This window comes from Rutidosis leptorrhynchoides, chromosome 8, assembly GCF_046630445.1.
Source record: "Rutidosis leptorrhynchoides isolate AG116_Rl617_1_P2 chromosome 8, CSIRO_AGI_Rlap_v1, whole genome shotgun sequence".
NCBI classification, from domain to species: Eukaryota; Viridiplantae; Streptophyta; class Magnoliopsida; order Asterales; family Asteraceae; genus Rutidosis; species Rutidosis leptorrhynchoides.
This window is the reverse complement of record NC_092340.1, coordinates 280,501,411-280,529,072: the sequence shown is the minus strand read 5'-3', so window position 1 is coordinate 280,529,072 and position 27,662 is coordinate 280,501,411. Positions and strand designations below refer to the sequence as shown.

The 27,662-nt window shown below is 36.0% G+C and overlaps 1 pseudogene; it reads left to right on the top strand.

The window, feature by feature from the left end:
- Positions 1-25,370, top strand: part of LOC139862454 (T-complex protein 1 subunit alpha-like) — a 78,396-nt pseudogene extending 53,026 nt beyond the window's left edge.
- The last annotated feature ends 2,292 nt before the right edge of the window (positions 25,371-27,662 follow it).

Sequence of the window (27,662 nt, the reverse complement as noted above, 5' to 3'; positions counted from 1 at the left end):
GTTAAACAGCTCAAGCAGAGCAACATACCGATCGTTAAGGTTCGTTGGAGTGCTAGAAGAGGTCCCGAGTTTACGTGGGAACGAGAGGATCAGATGAAACAAAAGTATCCACACTTGTTTCTCGATGACGCAAAATAGGTACAATTTTAAAATTTCGGGACGAAATTTATTTAACGGGGAGGTAATGTAACGACCCGCACTTTTTCGATCGTTCTATACTTATAAGATTAATATTTACATAAATTAAACCTTACCAACATGATAAGCAATCCAAATTGTTGAGACTTATGTTTTCGAAAAGAGTTTTACACAACGTTTGACCGTCTAGTTTGACCGATGATATCACGAACTATACAATATATGATAATTATACATTTGTGTATATATATGTATATATACATATTTAACATGATCTAATAATGTTTTAATATCTCATTTTGTATTAATAACAATAAGTTATAAGTATATTTTGAAACTACTAACTTAAGTTTTCAAAACGATAACCATACGTAACGTTATTTGACTTAAATACTTATAACCTATAATGTTTATACATATATCGTATAAGTAATGTATTTAATCACTTTTAAAGGGCTTACATACATAAAACAATATAAGTATATTTACAAAAGATAGCTATATTTGAATCCTCGTTCCGTTTTCTCAAAGATTTCTATACGTATACCTAGGGTATATGTACCCGTATCATACGCAGCTTCTAGATGTATTTACTATTGGTATATACCAATAAAAATCTGCTCCTTAGCAGCCTTAAATGATTAAGAAACATGTGGAACCAACCATTTGTCAAGTAGCATGAATTATTTAGCAAGAAAACAAAGTTAGGTATCTTTTTTTTCCTTTATAACCTAAAAACGTTTTTATGCATGCACACCATTTCTTCACCCCATTTTCTCATACTTACACTTCCATTTCTCTCTCAAAATACTCTTAACTTCATACTTGATCATCTCCAAGCATTTTCCCCATCATTTAGCTTCAAAAACAACACTTAAACCTCATAAGAAAACCTTACAAAAACACTTCAAGAAATCCTTCCAAGAACACCAACTTACTTCCAATCTTTCATCCACTTCCATCACCCTTTTGGTTCTAGGTTCTTACTCCTCTTTTACAGCAACCTTGTCCAAGGAACTTGAGGTAGAATCTATGTTCATAACCTTATTCGATTCATATATATATAGCTATCTTATTTTGTGGTATAAAAGTTTAACAACAAGAACATAGTTTGAAAGTTTTCAAACTTGTTTGCAAACTAAATAGATCCTTCTAACTTAACTTTTAAAATACTTCAAGACCTGTAATATATCTTAAATATATGCTAATTTAACAAGGTATAACTTGGTTTTTCAAAGAACACCTTAAAAACTGAATTTACGACATCGGAGTGCAACCGGGGGCTGTTTTGGGTTGGATAATTAAAAACCATCTTAAACTTTGAATTGGAGGTTTATTTTCTGGAAAAATGATTTTTACTATAAATATGATAACACATAAAAATTTCATGATTTAACTCAAAGTATAAGTATTTTTAGAAAAATAATCATTTAAGGTTGTTTACATGATGGAAAATGATTAACTTCATAAGTTTCACTAAAGTTTGACCTATGACCTGTGATTTCGAATACAAACTAAGGTATTTACAGTTCATAGTCTTAAAGAGGGACTCGATCCAAGGAAGTGGCAAGTTGAATCAACGAAAACGGAGTTGTAACGAAGAAACTATGACCAAAACGAGATCGGATATCTAAGACTAGTTTAGCTACGAAAATAATTGGAGAAAATTAAATAAATCACATCTTTTTAAAATAACATGATATTTTATATATATGTACTCATAATTTAATTTTATATGGTTCAGGATCACCCGTAAACAATACGAGAAGATTAATCATAAGATCCCATGATTGTACGCAACATGTCATTTGACAACACCGGTACTTTATGTACGCAACACGTCATTTGACAACACCGGTACCATGGGTCAAGATTAATCTCGACCAATACATATACGATGGGGTTTTATTTATTTCGTTGGGGGTTTTATTTATTTCATTGCGGGTATATTAAACATCTAAAAATGAACCATTAAAATTGAATTACTAACAACGAACTGCTAACTACGGACTAAGGAATTATTAAAAGTATTAAAAGTATAACAAGTATATATATGTGACGTTTGTTTAAAAAGAAAAGGTATTGATATATTATATATGGATAGGTTCGTGATATCAACCGGAGACCAAGTCAAATTATATATATCTTCAAGACGAAAGTGAGTATATAGTCCCACTTTTAAACTCTAAATATTTCGGGATGAGAATACATGTATTTTATGTTTTACGTTATGGACACAAGTAACTGAAAATATATTCTACGTTGAGTTGTACCACTGGCATACTTCCCTGTAGCTTGGTAACTAATATTTACAGCGGTATTGTAAACGCGAATCCTGTTGATAGATCTATCGGGCCTGACAACCCCAACCGGACTGGACGACCAGTATTCAACGGTTGCACAGTACTTCGTTTTGTGACTACACTTGGTACGGTGTAGTAAGATTTCATATTAAAGGGAATATGCGACGTGATTAAATGTTAAGTATGGTTACCAAGTGCTCAACCACTTAGAATATTTTTATGAAAATGTTTATATATGAAATCTTGTGGTCTATATATATATATATTGCTGCCGGCACTAAACCTATATCTCACCAACTTTATGTTGACGTTTTAAACATGTTTATTCTCAGGTGATAATTAGAAGCTTCCGCTGCATTATGTTGAATTTGAGCAAGATCTTGCGTACGCATATATGTGTCAAAAACAAAACTGCATATCCAAGAACTTGTGTTGTAAAATATGCTAGAAATCGTGTTGTTATCATCATTTGTAAAGTTTGTAAGTCGAAGATTATCGCTAAACGATAATCATCTTTATTTCGTCCAAAGCTTGTATCAAAAATAAGAATCATGGTTTGTAATGTATAATATATATGCAGTTTTTCTTTTAAAAATGTCGCATATAGAGGTCAATACCTCGCAATGAAATCATACGTTATCTAACACGTTCTTACGGTTAAGGACGGGTTATGACATGTGGTATCAGAGCGGTGGTCTTAGCGAACCAGGTTTGCATTAGTGTGTCTAACTGATAAGTCGTTAGGATACATTAGTAAGTCTGGACTTTGACCGGGTCTGATTTAAAAACCATTGCTTATCATTGTTGGTTAAAATTTATATGTAAATATTATGTAGTACTAATGGGTTAGTTGTTGTGTGATAGATGTCGGGCTCAAAACTTGTTATCACATTCAGCGACTCCGAACCAGAATCTTCAGATGGTGTTCCAGTCATTAACCTATCCGATGACGAAAATAATATCTTTGGGGAAGACTCACAAATTCCGGATGAACCGACTATAGAGAACCCGGAAAGTGAACCCGAGGAGGAAAGTGAACCCGAGGAGGAAAGTGAACCCGAGGAGGAAAGTGAACCCGAGGAGGAAAGTGAACCCGAGGGGGAAAGTGAACCCGAGGAAGAAATACAGGAAATTACAAAAGAAGAGTTCGAACTAGGAAAGAAACGAAAGGCTAATGAATTAGAAAATTCAAATCCTGAGTTTAATAAGGATGATGTGGCACCAACTCCACTAGACACTACCACCCCTATTCCCGCTATTCCTATTCGTTCTATCCCGACATCCAGTTCTTCAGTCCCACAGCCAAAATATAGGCAGACAGCCAGGATAAGCGTTAAGCGATTCTTTGAACCTAAACGTCCTAGAAAATAGACCAAACGATGCGCTGCCGTATTAAACCATGGGATCATATAATGTTTTGTATAATATTATTAGTGTGGTTTGTTTAAAGTTCGATGTAAGATAAGCATATGTAAAATAGTGAAGTGTGAAATGCAATAATTTTCCATGGTTAAGTATTATTTAGATGGTAGTAATTGATTCTGTACTAAGCTATTAAGTATGGACATTAACGGGTAGGTACTACCCTAGATATAATTATAAAACGCTAATAAGAAGAAAAGGCTTTTATAATAATACCTGGTTCATATTATTAATAAGCTATAATGTACTGTAAATATACACTACATCTATAATATTCCATGTGAATAATTATTTTCTTTTCATTCTTATAGAAGAATATGGCGCGATTGAACCGAATGACGGAACAAGAAATCCAGGAACTCATCAATCAGCGAGTGAACGACAGAATGTTATGGGTCGAGGCTGCAAGAGGTGCTGCAGTTAACCCAAATCCTCGTGTGGGGTGCACTTACAAAACTTTTCAAGCTTGCAAGCCCTCATCATTCAGTGGAACAGAAGGACCGATCGGTTTAACCCGGTGGATAGAAAAGATGGAGACTGTGTTTAAAATCAGTGGTTGTGTTGAAAAGGACATGACCAAGTATGCATCGTGCACTTTACAAGATAGTGCACTCACATGGTGGAAAAATTATGTGAAGGCTGTAGGAGGAGATGTAGCTTATGATACTCCGTGGGAAGAATTCAAAACAATGTTAATCAATGAATATTGTCCAAGGAACGAGGTTAGGAAGTTGGAAGATGAGTTACGAAGTCTGAAGGTTATTGGTACTGAAATCACCAACTACAATCAGCGATTCATGGAATTAGTTTTGCAATGTCCTGAATTGGTTCCAACCGAAGAACGGAAGATTGAAATGTACAAAGATGGTTTGCCCAAAAAGGTCAAGGCAAATGTTACAGCATCGAAACCTAAGACAATTCATGAAGCTATAACTATGGCAAACGAGCTAATGGATCAGGTCATCATGGATAAGAAAGTATCCAATACTGATGTGAAGGTATCAGGTAACAAAAGAAAGTGGAATGGAAATTATGATCGAGGTAACCAACAACAATCTTTTAAGAAACAAGAAAACACGCAAGGTGCGGGTAGTGGTTTAAGCTTTGGTTATAAAGGACAAAATCCTTTATGCAACCGATGCCACAAACATCACTCTGGTTACTGTAATGTGGTATGCAACAAATGTAATCGAAAGGGTCATCTTGCTGAAGATTGTAGGGCTCTCGTTACAAATACAAATGGTACCAAGACTCCTGCCACCAATGCAAATAGAACTGCTTTGGCTACCATTACTTGTTTTGGGTGTGGAAAACAAGGTCACTATAAGAGCCAGTGCCCGAATCCAGAGAAGAATATCGGACCTGCACGAGGGAGAGCATTTGTTATTAATGCTAGAGAGGCGTGTGAAGACCCGGAGCTTGTTACGGGTACGTTTACCATTAATAACTTATCCGCATCTATTATATTTGATACTGGTGCTGATAGAAGTTACGTATGTAGAGACTTTCACGCTAAATTGAATTGCTCATCATTACCTCTAGATGCTAAGTACATGATTGAGTTAGCTAATGGTAAACTAATTAAAGCCGATAAAATTTGTCGTGATTGTAAAATAAATTTAGCCGGAGAAACGTTTAAAATTGACTTAATACCCGTAGAATTAGGAAGTTTTGATGTAATAGTCGGCATGGACTGGATGTCCAAAATAGGAGCTGAAGTTGTGTGTGCCAAGAAGGCAATTCGCATTCCTCGTAAGAATAAAACGCCCGTAATGATTTATGGAGAGAAGGGTAACTCAAAGCTAAAACTCATTAGTTATTTGAAAGCTCAAAAGTGCTTGAAGAAAGGGTGCTATGCTATCTTAGCACATGTTAATAAAGTCGAAAAGAAAGAAAAAGAGAAGTGCATCAATGACGTGCCTGTGGCAAGAGATTTTCCTGAAGTATTTCCGGAAGAGTTGCCGGGATTACCTCCATTTAGATCTGTAGAATTTCAAATAGAGTTAGTACCAGGAGCTGCACCAGTGGCTCGTGCTCCATATAGACTTGCACCGTCCGAATTAAAAGAACTTCAAAGTCAGTTAAAAGAATTACTAGACCGTGGATTCATACGACCAAGTACTTCACCGTGGGGAGCTCCAATTTTATTCGTCAAGAAGAAAGACGGATCTTTCCGAATGTGTATAGATTATCGTGAATTAAATAAGTTAACTATCAAGAATCGGTATCCACTACCGAGAATTGACGACTTATTTGATCAACTCCAAGGATCATGTGTGTACTCGAAAATTGACCTAAGATCGGGTTATCATCAATTACGTGTCAAAGAAGAAGATATACCGAAAACTGCTTTTCGGACACGCTACGGTCATTACGAATTTTTGGTCATGCCGTTTGGATTGACGAATGCGCCAGCTGTATTCATGGACCTCATGAATCGAGTTTGTAGTCCATATTTAGATAAGTTTGTTATCGTTTTCATTGATGATATTCTTATCTATTCCAAGAGTGAGCAAGAGCATGAACAGCATTTAAGGTTGATATTAGAGTTATTGAGAAAAGAACAGCTATATGCTAAATTTTCTAAATGTGCTTTCTGGTTGAAAGAAGTGCAATTTCTTGGCCACATTGTTAGTAGCAAAGGAATTCAGGTTGATCCAGCAAAAATTGAAGCCATTGAAAAATGGGAGACTCCTAAGACACCAATGCAGATACGCCAATTTTTGGGTTTAGCCGGTTATTATAGAAGGTTTATTCAAGATTTTTCCCGAATAGCTAAGCCGTTGACAGCGTTAACGCAAAAAGGGAAGAAATATGAATGGACTTCCGAGCAGGAGAGTGCATTTCAATTACTGAAAAAGAAGTTGACTACGGCGCCTATTTTATCATTACCAGAAGGGAACGATGATTTTGAAATATATTGTGACGCTTCGCGACAAGGTTTTGGTTGCGTTCTTATGCAACGGAAGAAAGTTATTGCATACGCATACCGACAATTAAAGATTCACGAGCGGAATTATACGACGCATGATCTAGAACTGGGAGCAGTCGTGTTTGCATTGAAGATATGGAGACACTACTTGTATGGGGTTAAATGCACTGTGTTTACTGATCATAAAAGCCTTCAACATATTTTCGATCAAAAACAGCTGAACATGAGGCAACGTAGGTGGGTCGAGTTAATAAACGACTATGATTGTGAAATTCGTTATCATCCCGGGAAAGCGAATGTGGTGGCTGACGCTTTAAGTAGAAAGGAACGAGAACTAATTCGAGTACGAGCAATGAACATAAAAATTCGCATGAATCTCAACTCACAAATCAAAGAGGCTCAACGAGAAGCTCTTACTAAAGAAAACATAGGAAATGAAATAATGAAGAAGTATGGGAAACAACTCATTATGCGGGAAGATGGAATTCGATATTTTGCAAACCGTATTTGGGTACCGAAGTTGGGTGGATTAAGGAAGTTGATATTGAATGAGGCACATAAGACAAGATACTCGATACATCCTGGAGTTGGAAAGATGTACCAAGATCTTAAGACACATTATTGGTGGCCTAATTTAAAGACAGACGTTGCAACATATGTTGGGGAATGTTTAACTTGTTCCAAAGTCAAAGCTGAACACCAGAAGCCGTCAGGGTTACTTCAACAACCAGAAATCCCAGAATGGAAATGGGATGGTATTACCATGGATTTCATCACGAAGTTACCTAAGACTGCCTGGGGATACGACACCATTTGGGTGATTGTTGATCGTCTCACCAAGTCTGCACATTTCTTGCCTATAAAGGAAACGGATAGAATGGAGAAACTATTACGATTGTATATAAAGGAAATTGTTTCAAGGCATGGAATACCTATTTCCATTATATCCGATCGTGATAGTAGATTTACCTCAAAATTCTGGCAATCACTACAGGAGGCACTAGGAACTCGTTTGGATATGAGTACCGCATATCATCCGCAAACCGACGGGCAGAGTGAAAGAACGATTCAGACTCTCGAAGACATGCTCAGGGCATGTGTGATCGACTTTGGAAACGGATGGGATAAGTATTTACCGTTAGCAGAATTCTCGTATAATAATAGTTATCATGCGAGCATTAAAGCTGCACCATTCGAAGCATTGTATGGAAGGAAGTGTAGATCTCCTATCTGTTGGAATGAAGTAGGAGATCGACAATTAACTGGTCCCGAGATCATACACGAAACGACTGAGAAGATAGTACAAATTAAGGAGAGATTGAAAACAGCCCGTAGTCGCCAAAAGAGCTACGCCGATGTCCGAAGGAAACCATTAGAGTTTCAGATCGGTGACATGGTTATGCTAAAGGTGTCACCTTGGAAAGGTGTGATACGTTTCGGTAAAAGAGGTAAACTGAACCCAAGATATGTAGGCCCGTTCAAGATCATTGAACGCATTGGACCGGTAGCTTATCGACTCGAGTTACCGCAACAACTCGCCGGAGTACATAATACATTTCACGTTTCGAATCTTAAGAAGTGTCTTGCAAAGGAAGACCTCACCATTCCTCTTGAAGAAATCCATGTCGACGAGAAACTACAATTCATCGAAGAACCAATCGAAATCATGGATCGTGAAGTTAAACAGCTCAAGCAGAGCAACATACCGATCGTTAAGGTTCGTTGGAGTGCTAGAAGAGGTCCCGAGTTTACGTGGGAACGAGAGGATCAGATGAAACAAAAGTATCCACACTTGTTTCTCGATGACGCAAAATAGGTACAATTTTAAAATTTCGGGACGAAATTTATTTAACGGGGAGGTAATGTAACGACCCGCACTTTTTCGATCGTTCTATACTTATAAGATTAATATTTACATAAATTAAACCTTACCAACATGATAAGCAATCCAAATTGTTGAGACTTATGTTTTCGAAAAGAGTTTTACACAACGTTTGACCGTCTAGTTTGACCGATGATATCACGAACTATACAATATATGATAATTATACATTTGTGTATATATATGTATATATACATATTTAACATGATCTAAGAATGTTTTAATATCTCATTTTGTATTAATAACAATAAGTTATAAGTATATTTTGAAACTACTAACTTAAGTTTTCAAAACGATAACCATACGTAACGTTATTTGACTTAAATACTTATAACCTATAATGTTTATACATATATCGTATAAGTAATGTATTTAATCACTTTTAAAGGGCTTACATACATAAAACAATATAAGTATATTTACAAAAGATAGCTATATTTGAATCCTCGTTCCGTTTTCTCAAAGATTTCTATACGTATACCTAGGGTATATGTACCCGTATCATACGCAGCTTCTAGATGTATTTACTATTGGTATATACCAATAAAAATCTGCTCCTTAGCAGCCTTAAATGATTAAGAAACATGTGGAACCAACCATTTGTCAAGTAGCATGAATTATTTAGCAAGAAAACAAAGTTAGGTATCTTTTTTTTCCTTTATAACCTAAAAACGTTTTTATGCATGCACACCATTTCTTCACCCCATTTTCTCATACTTACACTTCCATTTCTCTCTCAAAATACTCTTAACTTCATACTTGATCATCTCCAAGCATTTTCCCCATCATTTAGCTTCAAAAACAACACTTAAACCTCATAAGAAAACCTTACAAAAACACTTCAAGAAATCCTTCCAAGAACACCAACTTACTTCCAATCTTTCATCCACTTCCATCACCCTTTTGGTTCTAGGTTCTTACTCCTCTTTTACAGCAACCTTGTCCAAGGAACTTGAGGTAGAATCTATGTTCATAACCTTATTCGATTCATATATATATAGCTATCTTATTTTGTGGTATAAAAGTTTAACAACAAGAACATAGTTTGAAAGTTTTCAAACTTGTTTGCAAACTAAATAGATCCTTCTAACTTAACTTTTAAAATACTTCAAGACCTGTAATATATCTTAAATATATGCTAATTTAACAAGGTATAACTTGGTTTTTCAAAGAACACCTTAAAAACTGAATTTACGACATCGGAGTGCAACCGGGGGCTGTTTTGGGTTGGATAATTAAAAACCATCTTAAACTTTGAATTGGAGGTTTATTTTCTGGAAAAATGATTTTTACTATAAATATGATAACACATAAAAATTTCATGATTTAACTCAAAGTATAAGTATTTTTAGAAAAATAATCATTTAAGGTTGTTTACATGATGGAAAATGATTAACTTCATAAGTTTCACTAAAGTTTGACCTATGACCTGTGATTTCGAATACAAACTAAGGTATTTACAGTTCATAGTCTTAAAGAGGGACTCGATCCAAGGAAGTGGCAAGTTGAATCAACGAAAACGGAGTTGTAACGAAGAAACTATGACCAAAACGAGATCGGATATCTAAGACTAGTTTAGCTACGAAAATAATTGGAGAAAATTAAATAAATCACATCTTTTTAAAATAACATGATATTTTATATATATGTACTCATAATTTAATTTTATATGGTTCAGGATCACCCGTAAACAATACGAGAAGATTAATCATAAGATCCCATGATTGTACGCAACATGTCATTTGACAACACCGGTACTTTATGTACGCAACACGTCATTTGACAACACCGGTACCATGGGTCAAGATTAATCTCGACCAATACATATACGATGGGGTTTTATTTATTTCGTTGGGGGTTTTATTTATTTCATTGCGGGTATATTAAACATCTAAAAATGAACCATTAAAATTGAATTACTAACAACGAACTGCTAACTACGGACTAAGGAATTATTAAAAGTATTAAAAGTATAACAAGTATATATATGTGACGTTTGTTTAAAAAGAAAAGGTATTGGTATATTATATATGGATAGGTTCGTGATATCAACCGGAGACCAAGTAAAATTATATATATCTTCAAGACGAAAGTGAGTATATAGTCCCACTTTTAAACTCTAAATATTTCGGGATGAGAATACATGTATTTTATGTTTTACGTTATGGACACAAGTAACTGAAAATATATTCTACGTTGAGTTGTACCACTGGCATACTTCCCTGTAGCTTGGTAACTAATATTTACAGCGGTATTGTAAACGCGAATCCTGTTGATAGATCTATCGGGCCTGACAACCCCAACCGGACTGGACGACCAGTATTCAACGGTTGCACAGTACTTCATTTTGTGACTACACTTGGTACGGTGTAGTAAGATTTCATATTAAAGGGAATATGCGACGTGATTAAATGTTAAGTATGGTTACCAAGTGCTCAACCACTTAGAATATTTTTATGAAAATGTTTATATATGAAATCTTGTGGTCTATATATATATATATATTGCTGCCGGCACTAAACCTATATCTCACCAACTTTATGTTGACGTTTTAAACATGTTTATTCTCAGGTGATAATTAGAAGCTTCCGCTGCATTATGTTGAATTTGAGCAAGATCTTGCGTACGCATATATGTGTCAAAAACAAAACTGCATATCCAAGAACTTGTGTTGTAAAATATGCTAGAAATCGTGTTGTTATCATCATTTGTAAAGTTTGTAAGTCGAAGATTATCGCTAAACGATAATCATCTTTATTTCGTCCAAAGCTTGTATCAAAAATAAGAATCATGGTTTGTAATGTATAATATATATGCAGTTTTTCTTTTAAAAATGTCGCATATAGAGGTCAATACCTCGCAATGAAATCATACGTTATCTAACACGTTCTTACGGTTAAGGACGGGTTATGACAACTTTGTCCTCTTCAGTACACTTACTTATGGCAAACACCGATTCGACCTTCTCGGTCCACCGTTTCAATCCGATCGGTCCTTCGGTTCCATCAAATTCTAAAGGTTTGCACGCAGTGAATTCTTTGTAGGTGCATCCTACACGATTTCCTGTACTGCCAGATCCAAGGTTATTGTTGGTATGTAGCGCAGCCTGTACTGCGGCTATGTTTGAAGCTAGAAAAGTACGGAATTCCTCTTCATTCATATTCACGGTGTGTCGAGTAGTCGGTGCCATTTCCTTCAAAATAGTCAAATGGAACAAGTTAATCATACAGAATATTAAGAGTAGTTAATAGTATTTCGTAGCATAATATGAACTCATTTATAAAAGCTTTTTCTTCATATTAGCGTTTTATAAGTTTAAATTCGGGTAGTACCTACCCGTTAAGTTCATACTTAGTAGCTAATATACAATTCAACTACTACAATTCTATATGAAAAACTGATTGTAATAATATTTCGCGTTCAAACTTTTATACAATATTTTACAAACTTACAATACCGCTTATTTTACATAAAGCATGAAATATAGCACACAATAACTTTGATACAAGATAGTTGTGAAGATAATTCTAGCTAGTACACAAGTCGTTCAGCAAAGGCAATAAAGACACTTAATTCATACGTCCAGAAACAAGTCATGCATTCTGGTTTTACTAGGACTACTTCCCATCCTTGGTCTTGTGGAACATAACCGTTATGGCCATTGATAAGACATCGTGTTGTAACGTCGTCAAAGGGACGAGGGTTACGTAATGACCAACAATCTCGTAATAACCTAAAAACCTCATTTCTTACCCCAATTACCGACTCCGTCACTTGTGGGAACGTTTTGTTTAATAGTTGTAGCCCGATGTTCTTGTTCTCACTTTGGTGAGAAGCGAACATTACTAACCCGTAAGCATAACATGCTTCTTTATGTTGCATGTTAGCCGCTTTTTCTAAATCACGAAGTCCTATATTCGGATATACTGAGTCAAAATAATTTCTTAACCCGTTGCGTAAAATAGCATTTGGGTTCCCCGCAATATATGCGTCAAAGTAAACACATCGTAACTTATGGATTTCCCAATGTGATATCCCCCATCTTTCGAACGAAAGCCTTTTATAAACCAAGGCATTCTTGGAACGTTCTTCGAATGTCTTACAAACTGATCTCGCCTTAAATAGTTGTGCCGAGCAATTCTGACCGACTCTAGACAACATTTCATCAATCATGTCTCCGGGTAGGTCTCTTAAAATATTGGGTTGTCTATCCATTTTGTGTTTTTATACTGTAAAATAGACAAGAGTTAGATTCATAAAAAAAATACTTATTAATACAAGCAATTTTTACATATATCATAAAGCATAAGCACACTATATTACATATATTACACCACACAAATACAACTATCTTATTCCGACTCGCTCATTTCTTCTTGTTCGGTTTTGGTTCGTTTTGCCAAGTTTCTAGGGATATATGATGTTCCCCTAATACTAGCCGTCGTTGTCCACATTGGTTTAGAAAAACCTGGTGGTTTAGAGGTTCCCGGGTCATTGTTACAACTTAAGGACTTCGGGGGTTGACGATACATATAAAGTTCATCGGGGTTGGAATTAGATTTCTCTATTTTTATGCCCTTTCCCTTATTATTTTCTTTTGCCTTTTTAAATTCAGTTGGGGTAATTTCTATAACATCATCGGAATTCTCGTCGGAATCTGATTCATCGGAGAATTGGTAATCCTCCCAATATTTTACTTCCTTGGCGGAAACACCATTGACCATAATTAACCTTGGTCGGTTGGTTGAGGATTCTCTTTTACTTAACCGTTTTATTATTTCCCCCACCGGTTCTATTTCTTCTTCCGGTTCCGATTCTTCTTCCGGTTCCGATTCTTCTTCCGGTTCCGACTCTTCTTCCGGTTCCTCTTCGGAACTTGTGAATCAGTCCACGAATCATTCCAATTTACATTTGACTCTTCATTATTATTAGGTGAGTCAATGGGACTTGTTCTAGAGGTAGACATCTATCACATAATATCAAACACGTTAAGAGATTAATATATCACATAATATTCATATGTTAAAAATATATAGTTTCCAACAAAAATGTTAAGCAATCATTTTTAAAGAAAACACGGTCGAAGTCCAGACTCACTAATGCATCCTAACAAAATCGATAAGACACACTAATGCAAATTTTCTGGTTCTCTAAGACCAACGCTCGGATACCAACTGAAATGTCCCGTTCTTATTGATTAAAAACGTTCCATATTAATTGATTTCGTTGCGAGGTTTTGACCTCTATATGAGACGTTTTTCAAAGACTGCATTCATTTTTAAAACAAACCATAACCTTTATTTCATAAATAAAGGTTTAAAAAGCTTTACGTAGATTATCAAATAATGATAATCTAAAATATCCTGTTTACACACGACCATTACATAATGGTTTACAATACAAATATGTTACATCGAAATTAGTTTCTTGAATGCAGTTTTTGCACAATATCATACAAACATGGACTCCAAATCTTGTCCTTATTTTAGTATGCAACATCGGAAGCTCTTAGTATTCACCAGAGAATAAACATGCTTTAAACGTCAACAAAAATGTTTGTGAGTTATAGGTTTAACCTATATATATCAAATCGTAACAATAGACCACAAGATTTCATATTTCAATACACATCCCATACATAGAGATAAAAATCATTCATATGGTGAACACCTGGTAACCGACATTAACAAGATGCATATATATAAGAATATCCCCATCATTCCGGGACACCCTTCGGATATGATATAAATTTCGAAGTACTAAAGCATCCGGTACTTTGGATGGGGTTTGTTAGGCCTAATAGATCTATCTTTAGGATTCGCGTCAATTAGGGTGTCTGTTCCCTAATTCGTAGATTACCAGACTTAATAAAAAGGGGCATATTCGATTTTGATAATTCAACCATAGAATGTAGTTTCACGTACTTGTGTCTATTTTGTAAATCATTTATAAAACCTGCATGTATTCTCATCCCAAAAATATTAGATTTTAAAAGTGGGACTATAACTCACTTTCACAGATTTTTACTTCGTCGGGAAGTAAGACTTGGCCACTGGTTGATTCACGAACCTATAACAATATATACATATATATCAAAGTATGTTTAAAATATATTTACAACACTTTTAATATATTTTGATGTTTTAAGTTTATTAAGTCAGCTGTCCTCGTTAGTAACCTACAACTAGTTGTCCACAGTTAGATGTACAGAAATAAATCGATAAATATTATCTTGAATCAATCCACGACCCAGTGTATATGTATCTCAGTATTGATCACAACTCAAACTATATATATCTTGGAATCAACCTCAACCCTGTATAGCTAACTCCAACATTCACATATAGAGTGTCAATGGTTGTTCCGAAATATATATAGATGTGTCGACATGATAGGTCGAAACATTGTATACGTGTCTATGGTATCTCAAGATTACATAATATACAATACAAGTTGATTAAGTTATGGTTGGAATAGATTTGTTACCAATTTTCACGTAGCTAAAATGAGAAAAATTATCCAATCTTGTTTTACCCATAACTTCTTCATTTTAAATCCGTTTTGAGTGAATCAAATTGCTATGGTTTCATATTGAACTCTATTTTATGAATCTAAACAGAAAAGTATAGGTTCATAGTCGGAAAAATAAGTTACAAGTCATTTTTGTAAAGGTAGTCATTTCAGTCGAAAGAACGACGTCTAGATGACCATTTTAGAAAACATACTTCCACTTTGAGTTTAACCATAATTTTTGGATATAGTTTCATGTTCATAATAAAAATCATTTTCTCATAATAACAACTTTTAAATCAAATTTTATCATAGTTTTTAATTAACTAACCCAAAACAGCCCGCGGTGTTACTACGACGGCGTAAATCCGGTTTTACGGTGTTTTTCGTGTTTCCAGGTTTTAAATCATTAAGTTAGCATATCATATAGATATAGAACATGTGTGTAGTTAATTTTAAAAGTCAAGTTAGAAGGATTAACTTTTGTTTGCGAACAAGTTTAGAATTAACTAAACTATGTTCTAGTGATTACGAGTTTAAACCTTCGAATAAGATAGTTTTATATATATGAATCGAATGATGTTATGAACATCATTACTACCTCAAGTTTAGTAGGTAAACCTACTGGAAGTGACAAGAAATGATCTAGCTTCAAAGGATCTTGGATGGCTTGAAAGTTCTTGAAGTAGGATCATGACACAAAAACAAGTTCAAGTAAGATTTTTACCCGAATTAAGAGAGTTTATAGTTATAGAAATTGAATCAAAGTTTGAATATGAATATTACCTTGAATAAGAAAGATAACCTACTGTATATAATAAAGGTTTCTTGATCTTAGATGATTACTTGGAATGGATTAGAAAGCTTGGAAGTAAATTAGTAAACTTGAAGGGATTTTTGAAGTGTTCTTGAAGTGTTCTTCCTATGATGATTATAGCTTGATTCTTGAAGTGATTTTTGATGAAGATGATGATTAACTACTGGAAAAATATGTTCATAATAGTGTGTGTGTGTGTGTGTGTTGAGAGAGAATTAGAAAGAGAATTGGAAGTGAAATGGAGTGAATGATGAGTGGTAATTGGTGAGTGGTGAGTGGGGTTAAAAGGAGTTCTAGTTAGTTGACTAGCTCATGGTAGAAGTTAAAATTGATTAGTCATACATGACATAATCAAGAGTGGAATCCCATGCTAGTTCCTATTGGTATATACTCATAGTAAGTACGTTTTGAAGCTGTGTATAATACGGGTAAGAATACGACTAGAATTCTTGATGAAAGAAAAGAATGGAAAAGTAACTGTAACCATTTTCGTTAAGTATGAGTGTTTTGATATATGTCTTAAAGTCTTCCAAAAGTATTTTAATACATCTAAATACACTACATGTATATACATTTTAACTGAGTCGTTAAGTCATCGTTAGTCGTTACATGTAAGTGTTGTTTTGAAACCTTTAAGTTAACGATCTCAATTAATGTTGTTAACCCATTGTTTATTATATCTAATGAGATGTTAAATTATTATATTATCATGATATTATGATATATTAATATATCTTAATATGATATATATACATTTAAATGTCGTTACAACGATAATCGTTACATATATGTCTCGTTTCGAAATCCTTAAGTTAGTAGTCTTGTTTATATGTATATAACTCATTGTTAATATACTTATGGAGATACTTACTTATCATAATCTCATGTTAACCATATGTATATCCATATATATATCGTCATGTCGTTTTTACAAGTTTTAACGTTCGTGAATCGCCGGTCAACTTGGGTGGTCAATTGTCTATATGAAACATATTTCAATTAATCAAGTCTTAACAAGTTTGATTGCTTAACATGTTGGAAACATGTAATCATGTAAATATCAATCTCAATTAATATATATATAAACATGGAAAAGTTCGGGTCACTACATGCAACTCCCCCACTTGGAACTACGTTCCATATCCACAACTCGTGCTACTGTACAATGCTACCAAAGGTAGACTTTACCAACAATTGGGTTCACACGACCCATCACCACATTTTGCTCCAACCTTGAGTATACTAAGGATCTTAACCTATCCTTAAACACTTCGAACGAAAAGTGTACCACAAATTACACAAACTATACTCTCGCAATCATCTAATTGTCTTAGTTTGTCAAATTTCACCCATGTACCTAAGGGTTTCACTTCGGTACCCTAAGTACAATGTAACCGCAATACAATCGGAGTCGAACACCACGCTAGTAGGTATAAAAGAGGCACCTAATGTCGCGTCACGTAGACTCCTTTACCAACATTCATCGAGATCAACACTAGATTTCTCGGGTTTCATCCCACCCGTCGAACCTCATGGTCCATCAACTTCAACACTAAAGAATGCTTGGTTGCACCAAGTCTTACGCCCTTCGCCCGACAATCAAACGTCACCATAGGGTACTTCCATTAGGAACGTCACCCATATTAATAACATGCACAACACAATGCATCTAATAAACTCAAACTCAACGGTGCATAATAAATAATCAAAGGACATATTTATTAAAATGAAACGTACCTTAACGTCTCCTTGCGACATTCGCCGCCGCCAACTCGGGACAATCCGGCTTGCGATGTCCCTCTTTATGACAATAGTAGCACATTCCGTCATCACTTCTCGACATTGTGCATTCCCATAACTTGTGGCCCCTAACACCACAATTGAAACATCTAGGCGTACGAGAACTCGTCGAACCTTTCTCCACATTACCCATACTCGTACTTGCGCCCTTAGTTTTCTTACTTGGAGCACCATACGAATCGACCCTTCTCTTACTTGAAAGCTCCCCAACCTTCGATCGCGAATATGATTCGAAACCCCTAGCCATGTTGAATAACTCTGCAAATGAGTTCACTTGGCCTACACTAATTTTGCCATGCAACTCATCATTCAAAGTCCGATAGAAATCTTCCATCAACATCCGATCATTCCCAATATACTCCGGGCAAAAACGAGCCTTCGACATAAAGGTCGTCTTTAGAGTATTCAAGTCCATCGATCCTTGTTGCAAATTTCGCAACTCATTTAACATTTCCGACAAATCGGCTGAAGTTCGGAACTCCTCGAAGAATTCCTTCTTAAACTCGTCCCACGACAACACCATTAACGGTTCACCACCGACAAGATCAATCTTACCATCCAACCAATCCTTTGCCCTACCCCACAACAAACTAGTAGCAAATCTTGTCCTCTTCTCGGGAGGGTATTCAATCGTGCGAAAACACCCTTCGACATCCGAGATCCAAGTTGTGCTTATCAAAGGATCCGGTTTTCCGTCGTACATCGGGGGTTTAGTCCTCATGAAGCTCTTAAGACAATGCTCCCTTTCACCACTACTCCAAGATTCGGAATACTTCCTATCCATTTCTTCTCGAAACGCACTCATTTGCTCCGCAACGGCGGCCGCAACTCTAGCGTTAAACTCCAAATCATTCGTCTCGATCCCGTTTCCCGTCGCCATTCTAAGGAATGCAAAGCGATTAGATCACGAACGTATAAACCACACACACAACACCGCCCCATCTTGCTAAACACTCGTCGTACATCACTTGTTAGACACGATTTGCACCCGTAATAAGGTTTGCAAGTCCTTATTACGCACACACGCCGTATTGACTCGTTAGTACAACGACCGCCTCGCTCGATGATATAAACAATCACAAACAAAATCCTACGCGATATAAGCACACGCAAGAATTATCATCACAACACAATAACATATTAATAATATCCGAATTACTAATATAAACGTTAGTCCACCTATAAACAAGGCACTAACTATAACCCATTCCGACCCGTACTCCTACAAGTCCCGCAACAAATTAAGCACACACAAAAGTCTAAGTCTAGGCACCTATCTCAAGTCACCTAAATCCCTTAGACCATACTCTAATACCACTTGTAACAACCCAACCCATTAACCAACCAATAACGCGAAATAGGCGCGCACAGGGCCTGGCAGCCCGCTGTCCATTTTTTTCAATTTTCGTGAAAAGATCTCTTGCTTCCCGACACTTTTAGATCAAACGCTTTTCACAACATTTTATATTAGTTAAAACTAACACGTTCCAATAATAAAATGAGTTTACGAGACCTGGCCCACATCGGCCGTTTTACGACTTTTGTACGAAATACAAGTTTTCAACCACATGACTTTTAACACAAAAATAAAGACCGAGCATGGCGATTGGGGATACGCTACCCAATCCTAATCAATCCAAAGGCAAGATCTTCTAAAGCAACTATGCAAGTCCACTAGCCCCCACGCTCACCCGAGCCACCGTCTCCAAGCAATCTATAAAAAATGTAAACAACGAGAGGGTAAGCTAAAGCTTAGTGAGTGAGAATACACTACATACATATATATGCATAAAATGGACACGCCACACAAAATATCAAATACAGCATACCGGAGCATCCAAGCATAAAGGCAAGCTAGTCTAAGCATACCGTACAATCACTAAGCAACAAGCTAATAACATTAACCATGAAGTAAGGTCACCAACGACGGTGTGAACAACGCCAAATAGCTACACCCGGAGGGTTAGCTACATCAAAACAATGCGACATCATATATACATATAACAATATATAAATGCCCAAGGTTAACCCCTTAACCCAATACCGACAACCAAATATCCAAAATGAAGATTGGCCAAACTACACGAGCCTTAGTAAATCCGCATACACACGAGACTACTATCTTCAATAACACAACATCGAGGTTGGCCGAACTACACGAGCCTTAGTGAATCCGAACTACACGAGATCACTACCTCAATAAGATGACCGAACTACACGCGTCACCGCGAATCCGAACTACACGAGATTCACTTTCATAATTCAATAAGATGACCGAAACTACACGCGTCATCGTGAATCCGAACTACACGAGATTCACTTTCACAACATCAAAACCCTTCGCCATTGGGGTTATATCATCCACATCACAACCACGTGTGATAACGTACACACAAAATGTGCACTTCACCAAAGGTGGTCAACCAAAACGCACAACCGTGCCAATTGGACCTATACACAAGTCCATCAAATCCACCTATATGTGAAGTGAGCTCTATAACCGAGAACTACTTCACCCGACCCGCACCCATCCTACACATACATATGCACATAGGATATTAACATTCACCTTGTCGCCTTGATGAATGCTTCCAAGTAATCCGCGACTCGTCAATGGAAAGTACCTATTCCATTATCACAAATACAACAATACACTTAGAGTGGATTTACAACCAACTCAATTCGACACTTAGTGCAAATTAGACCAATTGCATTAACAAACACAAAACGCGCCCAAACTAACCAATAATCACTAACACTAGTGAAAATGGCCCTAATATGCCAAATTAACCCAATCATAAGTGTAAAACACTTAAAATTCTCAAAATCACCCATAAACCCTAATTTTGACTCAATTCAAAATTAGTCTTTCAAACACACCAAATGGGTTCCAATACTTCCATAATCACTAGACCTAGTGATTAAACCCAATTTACAAGTCATAAACATGGCCAATTTGTTCACCAACCCAAAATCCACCAATAACAACAATAAACCCGATTACAAGCATCACTAAACTCACTTCAAGAGTTTAAATGGGTTTATCAACAATTTAAGTTCAAACCCTAACTCGAATATCTAAATCAAACAATGAAATTCGGAGTTAGAACTTACCACAATAACCAAAATGTAGCTAGGAACGAGGTGAACAACTTTAACACCCGGGACTTTGATCAATTCAAGCTCCTTCTTACCAAAACCCCAATTCTCTCACTAGAATTCTCCCTCTCTCTCTAAGATACTTGAGAGTGTTTGTGGATGTGAAATATGATCCAAAAGTGGATCCAAACCAGCTGATAAGGCCTGAGATCCGGCCTCAAGTGAAAAAGACCAAAAATCCCCTCATTAAACTTAAAATAGAAAAAGGCAGAATTCTGTCGCTGGACATGTGCGCGGCGCGCACCCATGTCTGGGCAGATTCTGACCTTTTAACTTATACACTTTGCTTCATCCACTATATGAACATCATTTAAAACTATGTGTGCCATAAATATTGGGGTCTTACAGATATCACTGTTACGTCCGGAACGGTTGAAAATGGTGGAATAGACACTTCGCGGCTCAAATTTCACTTACGGGGCAAAATTATAATTTGTTATAAACTTTAGGGACCAAAAATGAAATTCTGAAAATTTCCGGGACCAAATTGTAAAATTTCAGAATTGCTACGGTACTGCTACAGTACTGCTACAGGAACTTGCTACAGTACTGCTACAGGAACTTGCTACAGTGCCGCCAGCTGCTACAGTGAATTGCTACAGGACTGCTACATTGAATTGCTACAGGCCTTTCTTCTCCGGCGAAAATTCCGGCACCGGTCATCTTCTCCGGCGAGATTCCGGCGAGTTGACCAAACTTTGACCGCGTTTTCTGTACTCGTTATAACTCCGTTTAAGTCACCATTTTTTGCGTTGGACTCGGTTCGACGAGACGAATCCAATGGTACACTCAAAGTTGAATTTTGAAAAAACTTCAGAAAACCCAAAACTCGATCAACGTCTCTAACCTGGCTCTGATAACACTTGTTAGGAAGAGAGGATCGCCTGGACGTTGGGAGATACAAATTTGAGAGAAAAATAACTCTATTACTTACAAGAATAGATTACACGAGTATTTACAAAACTCCAAAAAAACTCTCAAACTCACACACACTCTCAAGGTTGTGATTACACTTCTCTGAGTGATTTGGGATGATTTACAACTGAGGTTTGCACCTCTATTTATAGCTAAGATCTTGTAGCGGTAGATAGGTGTGAACGAGGAAGGTGATGTGTGAACGAGGAAGGTTGGCGGCCGTCACCGTTTTCAACTTGGCTACTTCCACATGGTGTTCAAAGAAGGCTACTTTGAACATCTATAAGGTGGGCTTCTAGATTGTAGCGATGGATAATTAAAGTCTGTAGCTTACAATTAGCAAACTTTTACATTCTAAGACTGGAGAAATAACATCCACTGGTTACGTATTTAGGTGGTTGAAGCAGTACAATCCGTTAAAATGACAAATGCGCGGGGTGAAATCAAATATCCAATCAAGGTTTGTTGTTGATATCATCGTTAGTATATTTTTCTTTGACTTAATAATTTCTGACTTTTTGGTTATTAGGGAATTAATATCCTAAAAGCTCATGGAAAAAGTGCTAAAGAAAGCTACTTGATGAAAGGTTATGTTCTTAATACCGGCCGTGCAGCACAAGGAATGCCAATGAGAGTTTCTCCTGTGAGGATCGCGTGTCTTGATTTTAATCTTCAAAAGACGAAAATGCAATTGGGGGTTCAGGTTTTAGTGACCGACCCTCGAGAGTTAGAAAAGATCCGTCAAAGGCAATTAAACTAAACTTATCAATTTCTTGTATTTGTAGCTACAAATTTTATAAACAAATACTTTACAGAGAAGCTGATGTGACTAAAGAACGCATTGAAAAGATTTTAAAGGCGGGTGCTAATGTTGTTTTAACCACAAAGGGAATTGATGACATGTCACTTAAGGTAAGCTTGCATATTTTGAAGTAAAAACCCCCGATTACTCCTTTTTAAGAACAGACCGATCCGATTTTTCAAGATCTATTTAATTAATCGGTCAATGTTGGTTAATAGGTCAAAATCAGATTTGTTGGTCAAAGTCTGTCAAAGTCAAAAATGGTCAACATATTAACATGAATGTTAACTTAAATTTTTGAGTTTTTGAACAAATGAACGATTATGTTTATCTTTTTAGACAATTATATTAAAGTTTATGTTTATGGTTTTCTTCTATAATTACACATAATTTTGAAACTTATTAATTAAATATATGAAAACTTCAATCTGATTAATCCTCAAATTTCTGATTACTCCTTCCAAAGTCTACTCTCGAGTAATGAGTTTTGCATCCTTGTTTTGAATGATATAATAATGTTTGTTGAACATATTCCAAGTAAATCAAATTTCTAATGATTTATTTTCTTTTAAATCAGTATTTTGTGGAGGCTGGTGTGATTGCTGTGAGACAAGTGCGTAAGGAGGATTTACGACAAGTTGCCAAGTCAACAGGTGCAACCGTGGTTTCAACGTTTGCTGACGTGGAAGGAGAAGAAACATTCGATTCATCGTTCCTAGGATACGCAGATGAAGTAGTGGAAGAACGCATTGCCGATGATGATCTCATACTAATTAAAGGAACTAAAACAACAAGTGCAGTATGTGATCTTAATCATTTCAAGATTCAATTAAAGGATGTCATATTTTATCTTAACTGATTCTTTTATGTGATAATTTTGACAGGTTTCTTTAGTTCTAAGAGGCGCTAATGACTATATGCTTGATGAGATGGATCGAGCTTTGCATGATGCTTTATGTATCGTCAAAAGAACCCTTGAATCCGATTCAGTAATATCTCCACTTATCGTTATAAATTATAAATATATATAAAAATATAAATAATAATAGGTAAAATATCACGGATGGTCCCTGTGGTTTGGTCCCTGTACTTTTTCCATCATGGATGGTCCTTGTGGTTTGCACTTGAATCACCGATGGTCCCTGTGATTTTCCATCATGGATGGTCCTTGTGATTTGACATACGGACCATCCCTGACAAAAAATGCAAACCACAGGGACTGCCGGTGATTCAAATGCAAATCACATTGACCATCTTTGACCGAAAAAGCACATGGACCATGAGTGTAATCCGATACAAACACAGGGACCATTTGTGATATTTTGTCTATACATTATATGTATGTATATATACGTATGTCTATTAACGTGTGGTAATATATGTTTGATTAGGTGGTTGCAGGTGGAGGTGCAGTTTAGGCTGCATTATCTGTATATTTAGAAAACCTTGCTATTAAAGGTGCAACTGATTTCGTAGCCAAATTGCAAAAAACTTTGGGATCTTTTGAACAGGCGGCAATAGCCGTATTTGCTGAATCGTTGTTGATTATCCCCAAGGTTTTGTTTGGTCAAATGTCAAAGTTTTTAATTTTAATGCTATTAAAGGGTACCATTAAAAAAAAAGCCTGTTATAACATCAACTTTTGTATTCAGGTTCTTGCAGTAAATGCTGCAAAAGATGCAACTGATTTGGTATCCAAATTGCGTGCATATCATCACACTGCACAAACGAACAAAGATAAGAAACATCTTTCTAGGTAAGATTTTTCCTTGGAGTCGATTATAACTGATAATTTTTATACATCGTTTTGGATTTTAATATTTTATTTTAGTTATGATTTTTTTATATTTTGTTTTTTGGTTGTAGCATGGGTCTGGATCTAGTGAAGGGTACAGTCCGTAACAACTTAGAAGCTGGTGTAATAGAACCTGCAATGAGCAAAGTTAAGATACTACAGGCAAGTTATTTGAGTATTGTTAGATTCATAATATTGACAGGGGGCAGTATTTTTTTTTTTAACAGCGAATTTGGGATCACCCGAGGGGGACTTAACCACCCGTTGCGATCATCTCCCGTTTCGACTATGCCGATGCAGTGATATTAACCCGCCCCCTATCGCTGCCCAGGAGGAAACCTTGAACCGATCCAAGGGCACGGCCAAGTAAAACCCCCTCTCCCCTTTACCCCCCCCCCCCAACACAATGTGGGAAAGGTGTCATGGGTGGATCCTTACATGGCAGGGATAGAATTGCATTAATTGTTGCCCTGAAGTGGAGTCGAACTCCTGACCTCAAGTGTGTTAGAGGCAGGCCACTACCACTCAGGTACAACTGCAATCCTACAGGGGGCAGTATTGACCCATTTACTCTTATGAGTGGGTCGATTTAAATTATGTATTCTACCTAACGTTTCAGAAAGGGTATTAACAAAATCTTTGTAAATGAAACATTTCAAGCGATTGAAAATTGGTGGTTTCTAATGCATACATCTTTTCCGAATGATTATAGTCAAGAAAATAGAATATTATTGAAATAGTACAAGACTTTAATCATGCTTAAATAATTCTGGTGTAATACTTGATTTGTAAGAAAAATTGTGTTGTTTTGTAACAGTTTGCAACTGAAGCAGCTATAACTGTACTTCGAATTGATGGCATGATCAAGCTTGTTAAAGATGAGAATGACGGTTAAGAATAGTTTTTTTTTTTTTTTTTTTTTTTTTTTTTTTGAAAGGGTATAACTGAAGTCGTTGGGCCATCGTTATCTGCGCGCTTTATTTATTTATTTATTTTTTGGAAAAATTTGATGATATGACGTTTGTAGTGTAAGACGCGCAATGTTCAAGTAGATGTAGATCAAGGGTAATTAGAGTTGGATTTTGAGACGGTTTTTGTTTTATGTCAAAACTTGTTACGGTAGCTGAGAAACCTTTTAGTTCTCAGAGAGTCCCTGCATTTTGCTAGTATTCAATTATTTATCTTACTTTGTTATGAGTTTTAATGTTTGCTTTTGAATGGAAGTTTATTTATTTATTATTTCTGAATATTCTATAAATATATATTGCAACAGATGGAAACATGTGTACAGCAGGTAAATGGGTTCGAATTGAACCCTTTGATGATATGAAACTAACACATACAGTATTACAGTATTTTATTTACATATACTCAATGGTTTGCCGTAGCTTTTTGATCATCCATTGCTATCAAGTTTCCACTTCTAAATGTCATCACCACTCTTTAGACAATATTCTTTCTAAAATGTGACTACTTTTAGTAATAATATACTCTAAAGTAGCTACAGTTAAAATACTTTACTATTCGGTTTTATGTAGGTGTTTAGTTTAGTGGTATGATGCCTTTGTCCAGTTCAGTTTACCATTTTGTTTATGGCCTCGTATGATTTGATTCATTTTGTTTCGGTTTAGATGATATCTATTCTGTAATGGCTCGGTTAGTATTAGCTAGATCTAGTCTTTGGTTGTGGCTCTAGCAAGTTTTCTGTTAGCGAGCCATTTTGTTTGGTTTGGTTGTATCGGTTCAAAAGGTTCATTCATTTATTTATGAAAGTATTCTAATTTTTAATAGTAATCGTTATTTTAGTATAATTAAAAAAAAAAAAAAAAAGCTTATGTGATGACAAATGTTTACCAGTGACAGCTTTACATATGCAGCAAAAAATTGACTTGTTTCACAAGAACAAAAAAAATTTAGAGGTTTAAATAGGCAAGTAATATAACGTTAACCATATCAAAATTTGTAAAAGTTGCAATTTTAATACAAAAACACACCATGATATTAGTCAAATTTCTATGTTTATTGCATTAGAAGTTCACATTTTATGTTTTTTCTTATATAATGAATATTTATTTATTATCTTCTATAAATTTATTTATATTTATGTATATATCATTTTTTTTTTTTTTTGAAAAGCAGAAAATTTATATTACTCGAAACATCAAATGTACATTATACAGATTTTCTCGAAGCAAAAGGATACCGAGCTAGAACCCTATGCCTAATACATTATCACATCATCTATATACAATTACACATATAACAAAGAGTTTGGGTTGCGTAGTCAAACATGCCAATCAATCTTTCTCGCTTTGAAACGCTTCGCGACCCAATCATAGCTTTTGACTTGGATTTCACTAAGTGCATTCGGAGGGGTCCACGACTTCTTCATGAAGGACATTTGATTCCTATTCCTCCAAATTAGATAACAAGAGACCCACTCCACCGCTTGCCATAAGATGCTACCCAAATCGGAACACGACGTAAGACAAAAACCGCGCAAAAGATTATCAAAGGATAGATTGGCCGAATCCAAACCCCACCACTCTCGAACCTTTTTCCATATAATTCGGACATGTTCACACGAGAGAAGAGCATGATTAACCAATTCGATCTCATTTCCGCAAAGAGGGCAAAGAGTAGAATGAACATCAACTCCCCGCTTATCGAGTTCGGACAAGACAGGGAGTCTTTCCTTTTTTGCCCTCCAAACGAACACCTCCACCTTTTTTGGAACATAATTATTCTTCATTGTAGCCGAATTTGCACCATTAGTACCATATGTTCTTGACATAATAAGCTTTGTTAAGTTTTTTGTTGAGAACAAACCATTTCCGCTTAATTTCCAAGAAAAAGTATCTTCTTTCTCCGGATTTATTGTAATCGCTGTCACCAATCCCATAAGCTCGTCAAATTCATCCTTCGTACGTCCTGCTAAACTTCGTGACCACTCCCAACATGCTATGGTCGAACCTGATCCGAGATCATACAGCAGCCGATTAGAAACGAGAGCTAGGGGGTTTGATTCGAGCCTCACTAACCTCTTGAAAATCTCCTTGAGCGGTTTATCTTTTAGCCAAGCGTCTTCCCAAAATCTTGTCTTGCACCCATTACCAATCTTTCTCTCGAATGAACTTGTAAATTCAACGCCCATGTTATTTATCTCGAATCCTGCTTTGACAATTGA